Raw genomic sequence first — 14,380 nt, 5'->3', positions numbered from 1 at the left:
CCAATGACGTTTGGGGTTTGTTAATCAATGCAGGATCCAGGAACAGAAGAAATTATAAAATGCAATTAAGGTGCATTATTAAACATTTCCAAAATCCCAAACCTATATAGAATACGTATAACATCAGCCAGCTTCTCAAACAGGTAGCAGACCAGCCTGCAGTTCATTTTTAAAATGAATTTAAATGCTCCTTTACTGAGGAAACTAACTATCAGCACCAAGCAATAAGTGAATTCTCTGAATTGCCATCTGCCTACAGAGATAAAGTCTACACAGAAATGGCTAATGCGCCAATGCACAATGAGGTGAGCATCCAACAGCACAAGGCACTGTGTTCCCTCGGCACACGAGGGATGCCAGGTGCAGAACGGCCTCTGTAGCTCCCTGGGTAATGTCACGGATGGTTCAGTGGGGAGATGGCTACTTACCACCATTTGAGGCTGACTGCTGGATTCAGTGTGACATTCACTCTAAAACTTGTCTAATTGCTCAGTCATAACCAAGTATCTGGAACAGCACTGCATTATGATAACTACTTTCCCTCTCATGACTGGTACAGAAACTTTGAGAGCTGGATGTATCTCAGCTCTCCCTCTGACCGTGGGGTCATATCTGATCAGTTCAATGCGACCAAATCCTTTCCACTTTTCTGTAAACTCCTTCAAGATCTCCACATATATAGACACACCTAAGCAGAAGACTCACTTTAGGATCACTGCCTGCATGGAAAGGAGACCCATTTGTTTCACTGCAATTTGTTTCACAGCCTTCGTGTTCTTGAGAGCTATCAAGCTAACACTGGCATCACACACTCTGATCCCACTAGGAATCACTGGACCATTACTTCAAGTTATTGTTGCATTCATGTTGCCCACTTCCCTGAGGAATATAAAATTAAACTAGTATCCATCATGTTTCAACAGCTCTATTTCATGTTAGGTGGTATCAATGCACTAGTAATTCATTTAAGTAGATGCAGTATTAATAGCTTTTCTGATCAGAAAAGAATTTGACAGGGTTTATGTGAAACATTAACAACAACAAAAGACTATTAGGTCTAGTTTGGAGCTCTTTAAATATTAGTGAGAATTCATTCTAAGAGATGAAGGAAATACCAGAAATCAAATATGTGGCATCTTCTATAAGCAACCTTTTAGATTTTTACCACCCAGAGTAATCACTGTATGCTATTAGAGCTACCATAAGCTCAGACTAGTGACTGGTCCCTGCCTGCTTTCATTTGCCACAGCAACGAAACTCAGTTTCCTGTATTGTATATATTTTCAGCTTTGTGCTATAATAAAAATGTGTTTGGTTTTGTGTAGAATTTATGTGCTTTGGCAAGTTCAGCAACAAATTAAAGTTTGCATCTTGGGTAATGTTTAAGAATTTCAGCATGGAGCTGCACCTACAGACTTAAAGACTTTCAAGTTTGGGATGTGCCTTGCCTCTGCCTCTCGGGTGTCTTTACTTCCACAAGGTTGCACTTCATTGCAGGGTTGACTGAGCAAAAGCTTGTGAAGTTGTCCCTTGGGTGCTCCCTCATCTGTGATCATGCTTGTCTAATCATTTCTTTTTTCTGAGATAACCACGTTCTCTACCTTTCTGTCATAAGAAGCAAAATAAGAGGCACAAAACCAAATCTCCAGCTTTCAAGGTTATTAGAAGTGCTTAATAATTAACAGCTGTGGGTATTCTCCCCAACATTTGCTTGCATCAAAGTCACCCTTATTTTTTTGTTGACTTTTAAGAAACTTCCAACATCTCACCTTTGTGTGAATTCGTTGAACATAAAAGATTTAAAGGTATCTCTTTTTTTACATAATGGTAACAGGCCATAGAGTTCTATAGCACATTCGGTTTGTGTGATAGCTCTTCTGCATTTTTATCTGCACAGTTGCTTGAACAGATCTTTAATGCATCTCAGAAAACATGAATGAGCTGGGAGTAGGAAGAAAAACAACTCCTGTGCAACCTTACTTGGTTGCATGGTTTAGTTGATTAGATGGTGTTGGATGATGTGCTGGACACGATGATCTTGCAGGTCTCTTCCAACCTGGTTTATTCTATTCTACTCTATTCTAAATGAAAGACACTATCATCTCCCAGTTCAGCAAAAAGGGATGATAATATCCACTGACCTTTTTACAGTATGTTTTCAACATGAAGACTATATTATTTTCTAGAATTTCCCAGACAAACTTGTACATGTGTTACACAGGTTACCCATCTGGACAGGAAATCTAACACATCAGAGTATGATGAATTTACTGTATAGGAACAGGTCATCTGCACAATTCAGTGGATATACCAAGGATCCCCAGGTGGCCTGGGCAAACATCCCAGACACTCCAATTTTAGCAAGGTAAGATTTATGGATTAAAAAAGGCACTGAAAACAGTAGCCCTAATTATGGGTACTTTTTAAAAGAGTCTGTATTAAAGGAGAAAATTTTGTAATGTTAAATGTTTAATCATTAATCTATTCTTGTTACAAACTTCACAGTGTTTTACAAATGTGCTGTGGATTTTGGGGAGGAAAGCTCTTCTTACTACATTAATGTTACTGTCTTACTACTTCAATTATTTCAGTGGGTTTTGATTTTTGGCAGTGGTATTTGTGGTTTACATAAAATTCCTATTTCCAATCTCAATATAATAATCCCCAAATCCGTGTCCAGCATTCAAAGCTTTGTAAGTCATTTTTTTGAAGCCAGCAGAAGAGTGCTCCCTGATAAAAGGTGGACTCCTGAACCAGCTGAACCTGGATGAAAGGTGGTACAGAAGTTCATGACCCACAATACTGATCTGTGAGAAGTGGACACAGAATTAAGTAGTTTGCTTTCAGCCTCCTTGGCTCAGAATGATTACTGAGCAACAGATTCAGCAAGTTATGATCTGGAGCCAAAGCTGGAAATAACTTGGACTCCTACAACTGAGTTTATGCACCACAGCTAAATGACTTGCTCATGTTCACATTAGAAGAAATCTCCAATCAGCAGAGCTCTAGTTTCAGAGCCAACAAATGCTCTGCTCTTCCCTCTCCCTGCCTTCCTTCATCTCATCCCTTTCATTCTCCCCTAGACAAACAAACCATTACATCAATAGAAAAGTCTCTCTCACCTCTGTCAAGTGACAAAACTGAGCACAAACCTTGATGTCTTCTCTGAAGGCACAAGTTTAAAGATCTGGAGTCACAACACAAAATGCAGACGTAATTAGGTATATACAGTAGCAACCTTTTTTTTAAGTAAGAAAACATACAGTTACAAATCTGTCACTACATTTGCAGCAAATCAAATACAGTGTGACTAGTTTTGGTCTTCTAAGAGAACCCACACCAGCAAATTACATTAAAAAAAACCCAACAACCTAACATCATCATTTCTACTAGTGGTAGATCACAGGGCTATCCTGAACAGGAAATCTGCTACAGCCCTACATGGAAACCTACATTTCAAAAGGGAAACTCCTTCCAAGAAGAAAGCAAAAATACAAATGATCAGAATAAAGGATCATTTATTGAATCAAATCTTTTAGCTATATTTTGCCACAGGTGGATTCTGGCCAGACTACAAATGATCTGGACTAACTCTGTGTTTAAAAAGAGCCATTTTTTTTGCAGTGGTTGATATGTACGTAACGAAACCATAGGACTTGGCACAGTAGCTGGAGACATTTAAAAGAAAGTCATGTTGTTATTAAATTCCTGTTCTTTTCAGATTCCATCTGCTCACCTCTATTCAAGCCTTTTAAAATACATACAGCTTAACTCCTGGTAGTAAGATGTAAAATAGTATTTATGGTGGCTTTAGAGCAGGAATGTCTTGATAATTACTCTTGCAGTAGATTCTGTGCACCTGACCAGCAGGTTAAGTACCAATATTTTAGTGAGGTATTTAGAGGTTTACTCAAAGAAAGAAGCATCCAGAGATTTCATTCTTGTTCCACCTTTTTATTATTTGTGCAACACTGTACAGCCTTCTGTGCAGTTCTCATCCATTTTTATAAGAGAAGCTCACTGGAGCTATTGAATAATTAGATCCTACTATTATTTTGGTACATAGAACATTAATACAGACCAAAGGAATCAACTGTAAACAGAATTTAAATAGACGGAGACCTGGTGAGGTCACTAAAGTTTACACTGAAGAAGCATCTGCCTGTGGTCAAGTACACAGATGAAAAGGTTGTTTGTACTGCCTCAAAACTATTCATCATGACAGCAGAAGCACAATTCTCATTCAAGGTCAACAAATAGTAGAAAAAAATCCACAGGCAACAAAGCTGTGGCTAACATAGAGGGTGAGTGGCTGTGCATGGACAAATGAGAAAAGCCAGTTCTTGGCAGATCAGTCAGACATTAATCATACAGTTTCATTGGAGTTAGACAACCAAAAACACCCTGTAGAAAGGGATGTGGGGGTGCTGGCCCACAGCAGGCTCAGTACGAGTCAGCAGTCTTATCAGCTCCCAGGAATGCAAACTGTGTACCAAGGTACATCAAGTACAGCACAACCAGCTGTCAAAAGAGGTAGCTGTCCCACTTTATTCTGTGCTGGTCTGGCCTCATCTGGAGTATTGTGTGCAGTTGTGGGCCCCAGAATTTAGGAAGGATGTGAAGGTCCTTAAAAGCCTCCTGAGGAAGGCAACAAATCTGGTGAAAGATTTGGTAGGAACATCCTGAAGAGAAGCAAAGGATTTTAGACTTGTCTGGTTTGTAGAAAAGGAGGTTGAGGGGAAACCTCATTTCTCTCTACAGCTTTCTGGGAAGAGGACATGGAAAGGGATGTGTTGATCTCTTCTCCCTGGCATACAGAGAGAGGGCATGTGGGAAAGGTTCAAAGCTGCACCAGGGGAGTTTTAAACTGGACATTGGGAAGTATTTGTTTCCTGAGAGGGTTGTCAAACACTGGAATAGGCTTCCTAGAGAGGTGGTTGACATCCCAAGCCTATCAGCACTTAAGAGGCATTTGGACAATGCCCTTAATAATATGCATTAACTTGGTCAGCCCTAAAATGGTCAGGCAGTTGGAATAGATGATTGTTATAGGTCCCTCCTAAATGAAATAGCCTATTAAATTCTAGTCTAAAACTGGCACAGCCTGACCAGGTTTTTGTGCTATACGTGCACATACACAGCAGATAAAAAACAGAAGTCTTGTTTCTGACATATTTATGCCATTTTTGGCCCTGTATTTGAGTGTGAAAACTATTCTTAAGAGTTACAAAATAAACAGTACTCTACCTCCAGCTGAGCTGCAGGAAGATATTCTTTCCCCTATGACTAGGAACTGTGACAAAAACAGTTTTTCATGTGAGAAATGCAAAAACACTGTATTTCCTATGAAAAAGAAAGAATTACTAGTCTGGATAGAAACAATCTTTTATTTAGCATATATAATTTTCCTAATATTGGATTTTCTAAGCAACTGCAAGATTTTCATACGAACTCTGCCTTCCCAGCTGCAGGATTCACAAGGGGAGTTCGCTGCACCAACATGTACAGTGCACCTGGTAGGAAACTGATCTGGTTACTGATAAACATTACTTGGCATTCTAGACGTTGTGAAAGTTGGTTGAGGATAGTTCATTGTTCTCCTGCTACCCATCATACATTCATGGAATTATTTTAATTAACTCCAGCTCAACCATGGTCCTTATTTCCACATTTCCCTAAGATTTAAATAACCCCTGCATTCCTGTGTATCAGCATTACTTGGGTGCATACAATTCAATTTTGTGCAGAATTCAGATGTCTCGAAGACCAGCATTATAGGGAAACAAATTGACACTTTGAAAAGATTTTCCTTATGCTTTTTGTGGCAAGAAAAGTGTATGTGGCTTGTATACGTGCTACAACCAGTATGGCATGGCATGGCATGCTTTGCTATAAAAGCAGACACTTTACTGAGTCAGATATTTCGTAAATGAAAGGGATTTTATTGTTTTAATGACTTATTCACTTACTGATAACATTCATGTTTCTTCTTTTCCTTGTGTTGAAGGGTAGCACAAGAGATAGAGGATGCTTGCAAAAGTATTTTGGCCAATTACGCACCCAAATAAATATCCTCAATTGCCTATGGCACACAGATGTAATTAGACAATATATTTCTTCTAAGGCATAAGGCTGTTTAGAGATGTGGTTGAATAAGCACATCAAAAGATGGAATTTCTCAAGAGTTGAGCTGGAAAGGTCAGAAGAAAATTATCAACATCTGTGACTTCCTTCTCTTTAAAGAGAAAGAGAAACCATGGCAAAGCATGGCAAAGAGGTGAAGAGTAGAAGAATAAGAAAGTTGTTATTATTGTAGAGGTAAGTTAATTTGTCAGAAGTAGAAACTGAACAAGGATATTTCCAAATTGCATTATAAAACTGATCATTAGTATAATTTATCCTCCACCTAAAAGGTTTCTGTATGCACCATCAGAGTTTTGTAACCTATTCCCCTTCTCCTGTGTGGTTGCCTGCACTTAGGGTCAGGTGATAGAGCAAAGCTGTGTGACATTTGTTCAGACTGGTGGAAACAGACCAGTGTGAGAGAGTGCTGAAAGAAGCTCTCATGGAGATGCACTTGGAGTTGCACCAAAGCTCAGATTTTTGGGGTTTGCATGAGCTATTTAAGAAAGGAATCGTGTAGAAGGGTCATTGGTTATGTAGGTGAACATATAGCATGGAATAGCTTGCAATCTGCCATGATACTCAAGTCCCTTAAGACATTTCTCTTTGCCAGTCACTTCTATTTCAGATCACCAGTCTAGAAAAAGGAAGAATTAATATATACTAGCATACATGCAGCAAAAGCTAGTATCTATATAAATATCCCTCAGAAGATAATTGCCCACTCCCTATCATCTCTTGCAAAGACACGCAAGAAGTGCTAGGAGATTGCAAGAATCTGCTTCAGTAGAAAACTCTGAAATCCTTTTGAAGGAGCCTGGAGGGTAGAGATACACATATGAGAGAAAGTCACCAGTTCTCCACCCAAGTAACATCTGCAACACTTTCAAACTTTTTAATTACCCAAGAAGCATGCCACAAAGTGCCCACTTCATAATTCTAGCACAATACTCACAGCTAAGAGATTTGGTTCAATAGAATTAACCAAAGCATGGAATCAGCCTTGAAGGAAGGTAAATGTTGCTATAAAAGCCTGCTTTTGGCACTTGAATGAAATTAAAGCAAACCTGGAATTTAAATTAAAAAACCCAAACAAACAAAACAAAAGAAAACAAACATCTAACCCAGAAACAAGAGACAACTTCAGGTTCCAGACCAGCAAGTAGAGAAGTAACCATATCCCTTCTGCTGCATTCTCTAGCAGTTTTTTTCTCACTAATGAAATGGACACCGCAGAGGTACCTAGAAAAACTGCAAAGCAAAGAGTTCTTTTTCTCCAGTTGTGAACTCCAAACAACAGTATCATTAAATGCATCTTTTGCCCAGCCATGATACTTTACTGCATACAATAAAGTCCACCCCTTGGCCTCATGGAGAGATTTTTTTAAGTGAATGACATGTCTAACTGTCTAGCTGTTAACCTCTGTGGGCGTTTTACCTAACTTGCATGAGAAAGTTGTTTTTTAGAGAGTACTGAAAGAAAGCAAGAGCTTTACAAATGGCTATAATTACCTGTTCAGGGTAATTTAGTAAAAAATGAGCTGCGTGGTGTTTTCATCTGGCTTTAATAATGCTGTGTCTCGCAGTTAGGGGAGAAGCAAGAAGTCACAGGGAACCTACAGATTAGATAAACTGAATCAAAACTAAGAAAAACATCTGCAGATTTACCTGTGACGACCTGTTCGCCCAACACAGGCAGGGATGAGGCAAACAAGCCTCATATGCTGCTCAAGAGACAGCAGTAAACCACAGTGGAAAGCCAATTTTATTGCTGTGTCCTGTTCCTAAGTACCATCAAAATGTTTCCATATTTCATCACTGAGAGCATGAACTGTGTACTAACGAGCGACAGAGAGCCACAAGTTAGCGCCGTGGCTGAGGCTTAATCATCCACCTCTACTGCCCCGGCAGGCAACAGATCCAGAATAATATGAGGACATGTCTGGTCCTACTGTTCAGTCTGCAAATATGACAATTATGTCAACAAATTCCTGGATCAGGTTAAAGAGCTCAAAACCCTTCAGTCTTCAACATCTCCTGTATTTGTCTGCTAGCTGAATGCTAAGATTTTGATTCATGATTATTTAGAAATCAAACTGGACATTCAAAGTCATGAGGGATAAAGGTGGAGGGAATAGCATCAATACAAAAGAAAAGCCAAATCAGAAAGCAGCAGAGGTCATCCAAAGAAAGCTTATCTACATGTGGCTATGTCTGACTGCTATCTTACATGACTTGAAAGGAAAAAACTAATCCTTCTCCCTCCTTTTTACTCCCTAGAGGCTTTTTTTTTCTTTGCCTTTTTTTTTTTTTAATTATTTTTTTTCAGAGAGGAATAGTGCTACAACAGCCCATGACAGAGAACATTTCCCCAGACCCTTTGCAAATTGTAAGTCATTATGACTGGTGGCCCATCAGAAAACTATCAATGAACGTGTCAAAAAATGAGTTATCTGAATATTAATGACAGAGAAAAGTTCTTGTTTAAACATCTTTCGATTTTTCAACCAGCTACAAAAGAATGTACCAAAGGTAGGGATAAAGCCATTATCATTTGGTGCCACTCTTACAGACATGGCACAAATCAGGACAATCTCTGTGAGGCATTGCTAAAATTTCACCTGTAAAAAAACATCTGCCATTTCAAAACTCAATGGTAGCTGTGGCAGACAAAAGGACACTTTAAAAAGATAAAATTACTTAAATAGCTAAAGAAATTGAATTATGAGGATATATTAAAGAAATGCATTTATATCTCTGCAGTTAATAAAAAGGCTAAGGGGGAACTAAAATTCAATTAACTGCTTTTCAGATCTCAGTGTGCTTCATGTACTACACTTGAGAAGCAAATGGAGCTTCTCTGAATAACCACATAGAACCACATCCTTCTGCTGCAAAACCCCAGCCTTCTGTCAAGAGAAGCAGTCCTGGCTAGCCAGAGAAAAATTTCAAGCAGTATATTCACCAAAAAAAAAGAAGAAAAAACATTTGTGCAATAAACAGTGAAAGGAATATAAATCCTCTGCTGTCGATTTAACTGAAATCATATTAAAATGAGCACATAATAAAACTTTGGCACCCTGAATTAGGCTGGCAGTAGATTATTAGATTTTCTTTGATTTCAGTAATCATGTACACTTGTACACACTTCAGTCACCAAGTTCCTATTATACTATGCACTTCCTTCAGAAAACTTAGAATTCTGATTGAGATTTGGATTATGTACATATTCCAAATTATTAACAAGTGTTAGGAATATCCAGAACCCACGGATTTTTACAGCTTAAGAAACTTCTACACGTTCATGCAGCCCAGAAGGCAAATCATATCCTAGGCTGCATCAAGAGGAGTGTGGCCAGCCAGTCAAGAGAGGTGGTTCTGCCCTTTGTGAGACTCCGCCTCAAATACTGTATTCAGTTCTGGTGTCCTCATCATAAGGAGGACACAGAGCCATTGGAGTGAGTCCAGAGGAGGGCCACAAAGATGATCCAAGGGTTGGAGCACTTCTGCTACGAGGACAGGCTGAGGGCGCTGGAGTTATTCAGCCAAGAGAGACTGTGGGGACCTTAGAGTTGCCTTCCACTACCTGAAGGGATCCTACAGGAAGGCTGGAGAGGGACTTTTCTTAAGGGTGCCTAGAGACAGGACAAGGGGGAATGCTGAGGGAGAGTAGGTTTAGAAAGTTCTTCAGTACAAGAGCGGTAAGGCTTTGGAATGCCTTGCCCAGGGAGGTTGTGGATGTCTCTTCCCTAGGGGTATTCAAGACCAGGTTGGATGATGCCTTGAGCTGCTGAATCTCACTGAGGGTTGTACCTGCCCATGGCAGGGAGGTTGGAGTAGATGATCTCTAAGATCCTCTCCAACCTAAGCCATTTTATGGTTCTACAATTCCACTGTGCATCATCTTGCACATGAGGACAGGCAAAATGGAAGAAAGTTTCATTAATAAATGCACATAGGCAGAGTATCTTTACTAGAAGTATTCTGCAAAGCCTACTGGAATGAGTTGTTGGAATTTGATGATCCAATGTATTTTTAAAAAGCTGCTACTGTATTATTTTCTCAGAGATTATATCAGCTTTACCTAGAACTTTTATTTTCAAGGACTTGTAAGATTACCATTAAAATATATACTTAGATCAAGTTATTAGCAAAATATCAGATTTGGCAGATATCCTTGAGTGTTTTCCCCAGCCTTTTTAATTTCATGCTCTAGAGACTAAAGAAGAAGCCTCTCCCCTGTGGTATTCCAATTCTCCTCTTTTTGGCACAGGATCTGTTAATGAGACCCAATCTATACCATTGCATAAACCAGTGACATCTAAATATCTGTCTTGGACACTGAGTTCTACAAAGGCTTCCACCCTGTTTAAGATTTTCCAAAATTCAAGTGGAAAATGTATAAAAATCTCTCAGAAGCAAACATCTAAATAAGCAAATATCTCCAGGACTTCTAAGATTCTTATTCAAAGTCACCTGCACTTCACTGTGCTGACATTCCTGCTCTCTATAAAACCACTTTCAAAGAAAAATTCTGCCTGAGAGACAAAGTGAAGAAAGACTTGGTTCAGGCAACATTAGCAAGTGAATGCAGATGTCTTCTTCCAGGCATGGAGGATTCATTCCTCGGTTAATATTGCACTCAGTTGTATGATTTTTCCTTTATGTAAATAGCTTTGCAGCACTCACCATATTTCAATCCTCACTTTGTTTTGCTGTCTCCCACTGAAAGCACGTCATCCTTGAAAATGCTCAGGCAAGAAAACTAGGACAGCTGTAACACTTGATCACTGTATCATAATCTCAATGTAAACAGAACAGTGCAAACAAAAATACCTTCAATTCTTATGTTAAAATCTAAGGAAAGTGTTGCCATCTTTATGTATCAAATACTAAGATAAAATGAGATAAAGACCTCAAGGCAGGCGATGTTTATATCACAGAAATGCAGAAGACTTTCTCACACCAATTCTATATTAGCTGCAAGTGGTATGATAGCAATAGCCTGCTTCCTCTGCCCTTCCACTTCTGTTTCAAATAATTTCTTAGTAATGCATATAAATACCTGAAGGAAGAGTGCAAAGAAAATGGATTCAGGCTTCCTTCAGTGACACCCAGTGACAGGGCCAGTGAAGACGGGCACATACTGAAACACAGAAGGTTCCCTCTAAACATCTGGGAACACTTTTTCCACTGTGAGGATGACTGAGCACCTGGCCTCCCAGGGAGCTTGTGGAGTCTCCACCCTTGGGAATAATCTAAAGCTGTCTGGACACAGTCTTGGACAACCTGCTTTAGGTGTCCCTGCTGGAGTTGAGGGAGTTGACCCAGACAACCAGAGGTTTCTTCCAACCTCTGCTGCTCTGTGATTTCATTTCACTGATCCAGCAAACCCTTCAAATACTCATGCACATCTCCATGAATGCTCTGCGGTAAAGGTGCAGTGGTATCGAAAGAATAGAATAGAATAGAATAGAATAGAATAGAATAGAATAGAATAGAATAGAATAGAATAGAATAGACCAGACCAGGTTGGAAGAGACCTTCAAGATCATCACATCCAACCTATCATCCAACACAACCTACTCAACTAAACCATGGCACCAAGAACCCCATCCAGTCTCCTCCCAAACACTTCCAATGATGGTGACTCCACCACCTCCCTGGACAGCCCATTCCAATGGGTAATCACTCTGTGTAGAATTTCCTCCCAACATCCAGTCTGAAACAATTGATCAAAGCCATGTTGAGAGAACAGAATAAGGAATCATCGGGACTCTGCACAACAGACTGAGCCCACAGGCAACTTATTAGGGCAAATTAGGCTAACAGCTGAACTGCAGAAAACACTGATTTATACAGGGCTGTTAGATTGTCAATAACACAGTAGCATACATTTGTTCTGAGGTGCATATGTCAGAAGATATTTCCTCAAAGTATCTAATGAATAAAAGGGTAGGACAGTGCTGTCATTTCAACTTGAATCAAAACTCACATTTTATATACCTTACAGGATTCCTTATAAAGCAACTGCATTTTGTTCTCTAATAAATTAGGTATTTTCATTAATCTAACTGAACAGTTCAGAGTTCTAAAGAAATAGCTCAAATATTCACGGGTGGGATATTCTTCTCCACAAATATCTTTTCTACACTGATGGTCCTGGTCCTGCAACATGTGAAACCCTGTAAATGAGCATGCTATAACCTAAACTTCTTATTCGATATGTAAGCCAGCTGTATATGAATCAGAACCACCAAATTATTTTAATACTAACAGAATAAATACTGCCACTGGAAAAAAATGCTTCTGTAAGTAAGCTGCAGCAATGAGAGGACGGATGTAATGCACCTGGAGGGCTTCTCATTTACACACCTGAATTACAAGGAAATGTTCTACACTTCCCCTTGGGGAAGAAGTGAAATATGCTCCACTGAGCCGAAAACTCGTGGCTCTTGATTTCTCTGCCTCAGGTTGACTTGGATATTCCCTCTGTAAAGCTAGCAGCACACAGTGGGAAGTTCCAAAGGAAACAGTCACATTTCTTGGTGCCACGTCATCAAGTCATTCACAGTGTGTGCGTATGTGTATATGTTCTTTACACACACACTTTCCAGCAACACTTTGCTGTGCCCTCATCCCAGTCTCCCTGTCAGGACATTAGGTACTGGGCTAGGGCCTGCAGCATGCCCAGCATTCAGTAGCCATTTCAGAGCCAACAGACATATACTGGCCTGCAGCAGAGGAAGGGAAGAAGGTCTTCACAATCACCTGCCTCCCCCATGCTGTACACACACCTCCCCACCCCTCATTCATCACAGCTGATCTAGTTGCTTCTCCATCAAAATTGCTTTGCCTGTAGCCTTTTGCAGAGACTAATTTTCCACTGTTCTATTCCTGGATCTCTCACACACTTTGGTAATGCTGACTGAGGTGCAGACCTGCACAGCAGATCTATCAGAGGCCAAGAAGCAAAATATTCCAGGACTTATTCCAGGTTATACCAAAGTCCTTAAATGGTTTGGCCTTGGTCAGTACTTCACCACTTTGCTTTGACACATATGCCAGCCTTGAAAGAGTCCTTACTAGTCATACACTAGTCTGTCCACACAAACAGCATGGTGCTGTCACTAATAGAAGTAATGCATGTAACCTACTCTTCTTGCACAGCTGTAAAGTATTTGCTCTAAACATGCTACCTCTTATTCCACTACCTACATAATTCTTTTTATCCCCCTGCTGAGAAGAAAGGAAAAAGTGAAAATATAAATCCAGCATCTGAAAGCATAAAAGTTATAGCGCAGTCTTTCCCCTCCAAGGTCCTGCTATTCTCTTTAAATCACTTTGTATTCTAGACAGTCTGGCTACATTGCCAACACATCGATTATACTTTGCATGGTTTGATTGCTAGATTTATTGCATTCAATATAATTAAGTGTGAACCTTTTAGTCTGAAACCCATATGCTGTAAGTACAGGAAGGAGTATGCCTGAAACTTAAAAAGTTAACCATCAGTAAAACAAATGTGGTTTAGACCTATAAACCAGTTATACAAAGCAGGCTACATTTAACCTTATGGGAGCACAATGGGCCATGAAGTACAAAGCAAAGATCAGTCTTCCATGAAGTTATAAATGAGGCTAAAATACAGACAGACACACTGACTCCTGGAAGATCCAAATTTAGTCCGTTACAAATCTTGAGTAGACTAGAATAGTAGCTCATTTTTCTACTTAGAAATAGCTAATTACAGATTCAGAACAAAGTTCAGCAAGCTGTGCAATTACCAAAATACAGACAAATCGAATGACAGGTATAATTTCAGTTGAGAGACTGGCAGAGTGCAGGAAGGATCAAGGAAAGCTGCTCTTGGCACTTGCAGAACTGCTCTAAGATAGATAGCCCAATTCTGGGTAAACAGTCATTAGTAGCATTTTGATGGCCAATTACAGAGTTTGACCAAAAGAGATGCTTATTAACGTGAAGGTTAATTTGGTGTTAATGACTGTTTAATTTCATGGATCTTGTCTGTACCAGAATATGAATGCTAGCTTATTAAAGCAGCTATACCCATGTTTTTATTATTTCTTCTTTGCAATCATTACACTGTTGTAGAAAATGTTTATCACTTTTATTTATTTATTATTTTGCCTCTGAAACCTCAACATTTCTCTTGAAAAGGAATTGTGATATTAAAAATACCATAAAAGAAGTTGCAGGAACACAGTGGTTTTAGTCAGTGCTGTCATCACTGTGC

The 14,380-nt window shown here is 39.5% G+C and overlaps 1 protein-coding gene across 3 annotated transcripts in view; it reads right to left on the bottom strand.

Moving 5' to 3' along the window:
- GRIN2A (glutamate ionotropic receptor NMDA type subunit 2A) overlaps positions 1-14,380 on the bottom strand; it is a 175,738-nt gene that overhangs the window by 127,741 nt on the left and 33,617 nt on the right. The window lies entirely within an intron of this gene.

This window comes from Dryobates pubescens, chromosome 4 (assembly GCF_014839835.1).
Source record: "Dryobates pubescens isolate bDryPub1 chromosome 4, bDryPub1.pri, whole genome shotgun sequence".
NCBI classification, from domain to species: domain Eukaryota; kingdom Metazoa; phylum Chordata; class Aves; order Piciformes; family Picidae; genus Dryobates; species Dryobates pubescens.
The sequence above is the reverse complement of the archived record's forward strand: the minus strand, read 5'-3'. Positions and strand labels throughout refer to the sequence as shown.